This window comes from Helianthus annuus, chromosome 11, assembly GCF_002127325.2.
Source record: "Helianthus annuus cultivar XRQ/B chromosome 11, HanXRQr2.0-SUNRISE, whole genome shotgun sequence".
In the NCBI taxonomy this organism is placed as follows: domain Eukaryota; kingdom Viridiplantae; phylum Streptophyta; class Magnoliopsida; order Asterales; family Asteraceae; genus Helianthus; species Helianthus annuus.
The window spans coordinates 74,817,455-74,827,031 of NC_035443.2; positions in this window are offsets into that span (position 1 = coordinate 74,817,455).

Below are 9,577 nucleotides of genomic sequence, written 5' to 3' on the forward strand. Positions count from 1 at the left end.
AGCTCGATTGATAACATTAAGCTGCGCCAACACTGCCACATCATAATATGGAAGTGTGAGAATACTCAGGAGAGTCTCGAAGTATTGAAGACCAGATTCTCTCTTCACAACCATACAATGCAGATCTTTCACAAACATCCAGCTGATGATTCGACCTCTTGCCTGATTTTTCTCCAACAACATGTAGTTAGCCTGTTCCAATGGGGCAAGCGGAGGAGGATTCCTAGCAAGGAAATCCGCTCGCCATTCATTAATAGTTCTTTCACGGCTTTCTTGAGCAGTAGGGGAATCAGAAGACAGATTTTCAAACTCGGCTGTCTTCTTAGCAATGAAGTTATCATCAAGAACATTCATTTCAGCATCATCCTCTCGAACATACACAGGACGTTCAGGATCAGAACTGATGAAGATTTCATCAATTGTAGAGAAATCAGTCTGATCCTGTACTAGAGGAGTAGCATCAATCACACCTTCAGCAACATCATTCAACTCAAACAACCTTGATAATTGTTCATCTGTCATCTCAGATACAAACTCTCCCTCTTCCAGTGCTTCACCCGTGATAGGATGAAACCTTTGAGCACTTGACGATTCAGGAGGATCTTCAGTAAAGTTTTCTGGATCTAGACTGATCTGAGAAGGATCTACAGACACTTCCAATGTTTCGGTCTGTTCAGTTGGCCCTGTAGAGACTGTAGGAGCAGATGGAGTATCTTGAGCAGTGCTAGACCCGCCTGCAGCACCGGATGCAGCTGCACCGGAGCCTGAGGCTGCTGTTTGATCAGGATTAGCAGAATCATCATCCTGATCATCTTGACGTCTTGGGAGTACTATCCCTTGAGCGTTGCACCTCTCTCTCCATAATATCCCAACTTGTTTATGAACCCTACCAAAGTTTTCATGCATAGGTTGGAATGCTTTCTTCAGTCTTTCATCACGACTGTTAACTGTTTCCCTTAACAATTTTGCTGAACTTTCCAGATTAGTACTGTGTCTTTTCATGATCTCCACCTCTCTATCTCTTGCCAAGTTAGCCTTCTTTAATCTATCAATTTCTTCAGCTTGTTCTTTGATCTTCATACTTTGAGCATTTACAATAGAACACAGCTGATTGTGAGCCTCTGCATCCTTCACTCGTTGTACACGATGTTCTTCAATCGTTCGTGTATGACGGCCAACTATATCACCCAGTTCACTGATTTGTTCAATCAAGAACTGTACCTTATCAGCTTCAGAGAAACCTGACAAGGTTTCTGCCAGAGATGGCCTGGAGGGCTCAGGTCTCGATGAACCAGATTGACCTGCCTGACCCGAACCACCTGAAGGACCAGTTATAACAAGAGTAGGTCGAGGTTGTGTACCTGTGGTGGGAGTTTCAGGTGGCTGTTGATCAACAGACACCTGATGAGCTCCCGAAGACCTTTGTGGAGAAGACATAAGATTAATTGTCTCAGAAGCCGTTAACTGATCGCCAATTGGAGGAAGCTGCTGCTCAGGATCAGATGAAGGCTGAACTGACACTGGAACAGAAGTGTCAGCAGTAGATTTCTTTGATCCACGACCACCTTGTCGTTGAGCCTTCCTTTTCCTAATAAAGCCTGGAGATGTGAGCGTATAATCTTCATCATCCTTATCTGAGTCTCCAGTACCACCCGTCTTCTTGATTTTCTCAAACCTGGTATTCCCCCGACTATCCTTGTATTTCCTCAACCCCGGAGGAGTAGGATTATCATCATCAGGCGAAGAATCACCATCATCATCACCAGAACCACCTGCTTCATTTTCAGAAGATGAACTGCTATCATCAACAAGTGTTCTCGGCTGATCCACTTTGCCCTTTCCCTTGTCAGTCGCAGCAACACTCGACTGACCAGCACCAACATCACCACCAGAAACAACTGGAACATCAGGATCAACAGGCATGTCCTGAGCCACTTCAGCAGTCACATTCACATCAACCTTAGCACTAGCTGCTGCACCAGAACTGCCAGCAGATCTTCTAGTGGCTTTGATTCCATGCTTAGATGTGAGTTGCTCATCAGCCATAGCAATCAATCTTGGTTCTTCATCGTCAGACACACTTCCTTCACGTCGCCATCTGTTGTTCTGTGGAGGCTCATACTCAGGAGCATCAAGATGACCAATCATTTTCCTATCTGGATGCGTTCCCGTGTAAACCCCCATAGACTTGACAATTAGAAGTGTGCGCTCGTTCATAGGATTCACTGGAAATACATCTGCCTCGGCTTTAGCAAGATCAGGAATCTGATTGTCTATCAACATTTGCAGAAAGCGAGGATATAACCAAAACTTGGTGTTAGTTCGCTGCTTATCGGACGGAAGTGGCCTCTGAGAGTTCTCCTTCAGATTGTTGAAAATATAACGAGAGATGTTGAACGGCTTGTTCAGAATCAACGCCGTAAACAATCCCGTCAGATCTATAGGAGATAAGTCGTACCCAGAGCGCTTGTTGCTTAGGCAGTGAATCAGAATGTGCAGAAGGAACTTGTACTTAAGCGGCAGATATTTCTTGTTGATTTGATTTGTAAGGACGTTGTCGCTGTACTTGAGCCTTAACAATAACCCCCTTTGACACTGCAAATCTATTGAAGTTGGATCTTCAGAATTATCACCAAGTTGAAGACGTTCTCTAATAGAATTCTCAGTAATGACTACTGGCTTTTCTGCAACGATTGCCCTGATTACTTCCTGATTATCCACTGTTTCCACCCCAGCTGTACTCCAGAATGCCTTGATATGTGATTGATAGGCGACATGCTGTGTGGTGATAGCATAGTTGATTCGCGCTCGATGAAGATATTCCATAATCCCAGCAAATTCAGGACTGATGCCTCCTTCTGGTTGTAAGTACGCCACCATATTATGTCTAGACTCAGACATAGCTTCCAGTTCAGATTTCACTTTCTTGGTGGGTTTGGCCCGCTCAAACTTAACTTTTGGTGCCATTTCTGCACATCACAATTGCACGTAATAAGCACAGGTCAAACAGTCAACATTGAGTTTCACACTTAGAAAAATTTTCAATTTCTTGAAAATTTCCTAAGTGTTGGAAACTATTGAAAGATACACTCTGTCTATCGAAGGATGAAATGTGGGCACGAAGGATGAAAAACAGTCCGAAGGATGATGAATGAATCGAAGGATGTTGATTCAGCTCGAAGGATTTTATTTATCTTGAAAGATGTCAACTTGTCGAAGGATCATCTTTCGAATGATTGAATATTTTGAAAGATATCCTGATCATTCGAAGGCTTGATCCATCGAAAGATGATCTTTCGAGATATCCACCATCTTTCGAGCTTCACCTCGAAGGATGCTGTTTGGCACATCTCTCGAGGTGATGACTCATCATCTTCCTTCGATCTGATCCGGTGACAGTTCATCGGCGTTTTTCCGGTGATATATCAGAGATTTTCCGTTCAAATTTTAAGCGATTCTGGATAAGTTTTATACCAAAAACTATCACACTATCCACTATTTGAACATATTCAACACTTTACCCAACCCGGATCATGAACACAGATCAAAAACATAATCTTTACCCAAACCCTATCCTCCCCTGTTTTAACCCAAACCCTAACCTCCTGTTATGATTATTCAAAACACATATTCAGGCAACAATGATCAAACAAAACAACATAACATCTACAACAGATATAGTAGCATTACATAATCACAACAACACTGAATCATAACCTAAACATTCAAAATTTCATGAATAAAAACAAGAACATTAAAGAATGAATCAGAATCAATGATATGTTTATGAAGTTTTGTTTTGATGTTCGTTAATAGATTAAAGCACAACATCCTACCAAGATAATGTTATGAAATCCTGATAATCGAACAAGTGTTTTTGAAATTTTGGCAGAGTTTCGAGAGGGTTTTGGGGTTTTTGAAAACTGTTAAGGATGAAAGATGAAGAGGACACCTATTTATATTCCACCTTGAAAGTTGAACCGTCTCGAAGGACTCAAACCGTTCGAAGGATGGACAGCTGTCACGAAGGATTCCCTTTTGTTCGAAGGATCCATATAAGGTTCGAAGGATCCAGATATTTTAAGGATCTGGATCGAAGGATGCCAGATATTTTTGGATTCTTCGAAGGATATCCTTCGATATAAAGCCATCTTTCAAGGGTTCTAGTCAACTCGAAGGATCACTTGGTCAAATCTTTCGTTGACCAAGTATCTTTCGATGGAGACTGTTGACATTCATTGACTTTCTTTGACCATCTGATCTTTCGAGGGCCATTGCTTCCTCGAAGGATCAGATTTCCACCAACACTTGGATTTTTGGGAAAATTTCCAATCTAACCCTTCAAATTTTGAGGTTTTTCATGAAAGACCATTTTGAAAAGTTGTCCGTTATGAAGTTTAGCAAGGTTAATTTTATGAAGTAATTCGGCTTGTCAGGTATCGGATCGAGCACCAACATCATTCAATCAAAAATAAAGTTAAGATGAAAATCTTTTTGGATTTTGAAGTTTGATAAAAATAAAAGGCAACAATTTTAAAATCCTTTGAATGTTATCAAACGACATCACCGCTAATGTCGTGCTGATATGCACCAAACGACAAAAACTGTTTTAAAATTAAAGCAGTAAATTAAGCAGAAAGTAAATATGTACAAACACAACAATATTTTTGCGAGTTTCTGGCGAAGAGAATCATATCAGCTTGCGGTCTTTTGTCAAAACACACTTCCCTTTTAAAATTCTTTTACAGAAGCGGATAAGTATTCTACCACAATTACCGATATTGTTGTCCACTTAAACTCAACGATCAGGTGTAATCATAATACAATGAGATACGTTTAAGGTATGGTTTATACTTACCGACCGGTGTTCATCCACTCACGACACATTCCCGTATCAAGGTATGCACGAGAGTTCATCATACTGGGAAGTATACCGTTTATCATCCGTTTTTGACGTATATATATACAATGTGAACAAGTCACTTATTTGATTTGAAAACAAGCCCTTTGTGATATAATCACTTATTGATGAGGAACTTGAGTTTCAATGCATGAGGGCACAAGAGCAAGTCCGTGAACAGGTCAGTACTTTCGTACAGCAGAGAGACGAACTTGACTCCCGGATGAATGTGATATTTTATCACTTATTTTGGGACATGTGATTGTTTATCACTTATTGAGGTCGAATGCAGTATGAGATATGTACACGTATGTATGGTATCATGGAAGAACTTAGACTTAGTCTATTTATAGAAGCAACCATGATACCCGGATGATAAAAAGCATAAACCCCGAATATCTCAGAACCTCGGCAATCTATCAAACGAAATTTCGGTACCAAGACCATATGCCAATGAACGGTTCCCACGCGGTTTTCAGTCTGTTATGTTTATATCTCCTGCATACTTTAAAATGATCGTGAGTCTACCGGTACATCATTAGTAGAACTACTTATCATTTTCTTTTTCTTTTGATTTCTGGAAACATGTTTCAACCGACCTCTGATGTAATATCACTTTCTCTTATATTGCCAAGAAACTCATTTTTGTTTTTCTATTGTTTTTGTGTTTTTTTTCTGAATTTTCTCCCCCTTAAATGCAGAAAGTAAATAAATTAAAGACATATTTTTGTATTTTTGTAGTTTTTCAATGTTTTTGTATTTTTCTTGAAACTTTCTCCCCCTAAAATTCAAAAATAAAGAAAATGAAAAATATTTTTGGATTTTTTGGTTTTTAGAAAAATATTTACAAAAAAACGATTTCCTGATGTTAGTTACTCTTGCTTCACCTTAATGCCGTTTACCAAAAGTAAGTAATCAAATCTTGATTTATCGAAAGCTTTGGTAAAAAGGTCGGCACGTTGGTGGTCGGTATGAATATGAACCACATCGATAAGTCTCTTTTCAAAGCAATCACGTATGAAGTGATATTTAATATCGATGTGCTTCGTTTTCGAGTGCTGTACTGGATTTCTAGTGATCTGTAAGGCAGCCTCATTATCAACATAAATAGGAGTAGTTAGGAATTCAAAACCGTAGTCCCGCATCTGTTGTTGGATCCATAGAACCTGGGAGCAGCAACTAGACGCAGCAATGTATTCTGCTTCACATGTAGACGTAGCCACACATGTCTGCTTCTTGCATTGCCAAGTGACTAGGCGATTGCCTAAAAACTGACATCCTGCTGTAGTTGATTTTCCATCCTTTTTGCAGCCGCCGAAATCAGAATCACTGAAAGCTTTAAGATCGAAGTTATCATCCTTAGGATACCATAACCCGGTGTCAGGGTAAGTCTTCAGATAACGAAAGATCCTTTTGACAGCAGCATAGTGAGAGACCTTCGGATTCGCTTGATACCTAGCGAGAAGACAAGTTGGATACATAATGTCGGGTCTTGATGCGGTGAGATACATTAAAGATCCAATCATAGCACGATAGAGCGAAGAATCCACAGCATCTCCTTCGTCATCCGGAGTAATTCCATGATTCTGAGGAAGAGGAGTAGAAATTGGCTTCGAATCGGACATCTGGAACCGGCTCAAGATGTCCCCGACGTACTTGGTTTGATGAATAAAAATTCCAGATTCGGATTGATTTACTTGCAAACCCAAGAAAAACGTCATTTCACCCATCGCACTCATCTCGAATCGATCTTGCATCACCTTTTCAAATTCTTTACACAACTTATCATCGGTAGAACCAAAGATAATGTCGTCGACATACACTTGTACCAACAGAAGATCTTCACCATTCTCTTTGATGAAGAGGGTACAGTCGATCAAACCCCGTCTAAAACCATTGCTGAGTAGATAGGTAGACAACGTTTCATACCAAGCCCGAGGTGCTTGATGAAGACCATATAATGCCTTGTTTAGAAGTAAAACCCTGTCAGGATGTAATGGGTCTTCAAACCCCGGTGGTTGCTCGACATATACTTCCTCCTCGACTACTCCGTGTAGAAAAGCACTTTTGACATCCATCTGGTACACCTTAAATTTCTTGAAGGATGCATAGGCTAGAAAGATTCTAATAGCCTCCAGACGAGCAACAGGAGCATACACTTCATTGTAGTCAATGCCTTCAATCTGACTAAAGCCTTGGACAACCAACCTTGCTTTGTTTCGGACAACAATTCCACGGTCGTCCTTTTTGCACTTGAACACCCAGCGAGTTCCGATCTTTTTGTAGTTATCGGGCCTATCAACCAATTTCCATACGCCCAATTTCTCAAACTGCTGAAGTTCTTCTTGCATTGCTTCCACCCAGGAATCATCCTTCAATGCCTCTTTCCAAGATTTAGGTTCTTCTTGGCTAACGTAGCAGGCAAAGGACCATTGATTCTGTTGTCCCGATTCTCGTATCTCAGCATACAAGCCAGCATTTTCGTTGTTTCTGATTTGATTTCTTGTCCTTACACCACTGAGAACATCACCTATTATATTCTGCTGAGGATGAATGTTATGAATTCGGGTTTCAGTAACTTGAGGAACTTCAACATTTGACCTCAAGTTAGTGATATTTAAATTCCCGATATCATTCTGAAGCTGGTGAGTTGTAGAAGAAGATGCATTTTCTTCTTGGATAATTGGCGCAGACACTGGATCCGTTGCTTCTGAAGTACCTTGAACGGGACGCAGTGCTTCACCATCATTTGCATCAACATACTCCTCATCTTCCGATGACAAATTGTAATCGACAGCATCATTAAACACCTCATTTGAAACGAGATTGTTGACAGAAGAAGACGCTTGTGAGTCAACAATGATTGGACGAGCTAACTGAGAGCCAGTCGCATTCTCGCTTTCAGACAACATTTGAGCAATTGCATTATCATCATCAAATGTAGGCAGATTGAATGAGTCGAAAAGACCATCATAATCGAACATCCATGGTTCACCAGAAGGCTTCGGAGGATTAGAATATCTTTGGACTCTTACTTCACCCCATTCTTCAATCCTTTTGGTAGTCAGGTTCCATACTCGCAGATTAGGAGTAGCATACCCAAGGAAATAACCTTCGATAGCTTTGGCACCAAACTTCCCGTCAGGCTCAATCATGGTACATGGTGCACCAAAAGGTTCGAGATATTCCAAGTCTGGAGTCTTCTTGTGAAGGAGTTCGAAGCATGTTTTCCCGTGTCTTTTCACTGTAAGAACCCTGTTCAATGTGTAACAAGCCGAGGCAACAGCTTCAGTCCAGAATCGAACTGGAAGCTGAGACTCGACTAACATGGTTCTGGCAGTCTCTATCAAGGTTCTGTTCTTTCTTTCAGCGACCCCATTTTGTTGTGGCGTGTACCGAGAGCTGTATTCATGAAGGATTCCTTTTGCAGTGCAAAACTCATCCATAACCCTGTTTTTGAACTCGGTACCGTTGTCGCTTCGAATTCGCCTCACCTTTAGAATATACAGATTTTCCAACAGGGTGATCAAATTCTTCAGAATTTCTGGAGTCTCGCTCTTGTGGACCATGAAGTCAACCCATGAAAATCTTGAGTAGTCATCAGTAACTACCAAGCAGAAAACTTCTCCGTGCACACTCTTGTGTTTGACAGGGCCGAAAAGATCCATATGCAAACGCTCGAGTGGCATGTTGACAGTGTTAACCTTCTTCAATGGATGAGATTTCTTGGTCTGCTTTCCCTTTTGACATGGCACACAGACATCTTGAAGTTGAAAGTGTTTCACATTGACACCTCTCACCAAGTTGTTTTTGACAAGGTGATTCATTTTTCTGAGGTGAATATGACCCATTCGTCTGTGCCAAGAGATTGTCTCCTTTTCAGTGGCCTTTGAAACAAAGCAAGTAACTTGTTTGGAATTCGTTACTGCTTGGCTCATATCAAGGACATACAAATCATTCACCGTTGGAGCTGATAAGAGAATCCATTCTGGGGGGATCTTGAAACCTGGCTTCAGCACATAACAACCGGCATCATCAAAATGCACGGTGAACTTCTTGTCGCAGATTTGAGAAACACTCAAGAGATTGTGATCCAATTGCTTCACATAATTGATCTTGTCGAAACTCACAATCCCATTAGAGATCATTCCCTCGCCGGTGATATAACCTCCCTTATCTCCCGCAAACGCAACATATCCTCCTCTTATACTTCTCACATCGAAAAGAAGACGATAGTCGCCAGTCATGTGCCTGGAAGCCCCACTATCAACAATCCAAAGACTATTAATAGTTCCTCCTGGAGCCGCCTGCACATGCAATTAACACATCAGTTTGAGAGGGGGACCCAAGCCTTTGTTGACTTGGGTCGTCCTTGATCATCAAGGAAAGTGATCTCAATCACTTGATGATTAGGAAATAAAATTTCTGGTGCTCCCCCTGACTTAATTACCTGTTTTTGTTTCCAAGCTTGTTTTTGTTTACCAGTATTTGAATTAATTGATTTTGTATTTACTGGTTTTGCATTTGTAGATTTAGCTTGAACAGGTTTCTCATTCTTGACCTCCGATTTTAAGGCCTTCTCAATTACCTTTTTGTTCTTTTGTTTTTCTTTCTTTTCCCTTTCTTTCAAGACACGTGGGTCTTGTTTCGGGGAAACCGATTGTTTTTGGTAACTGG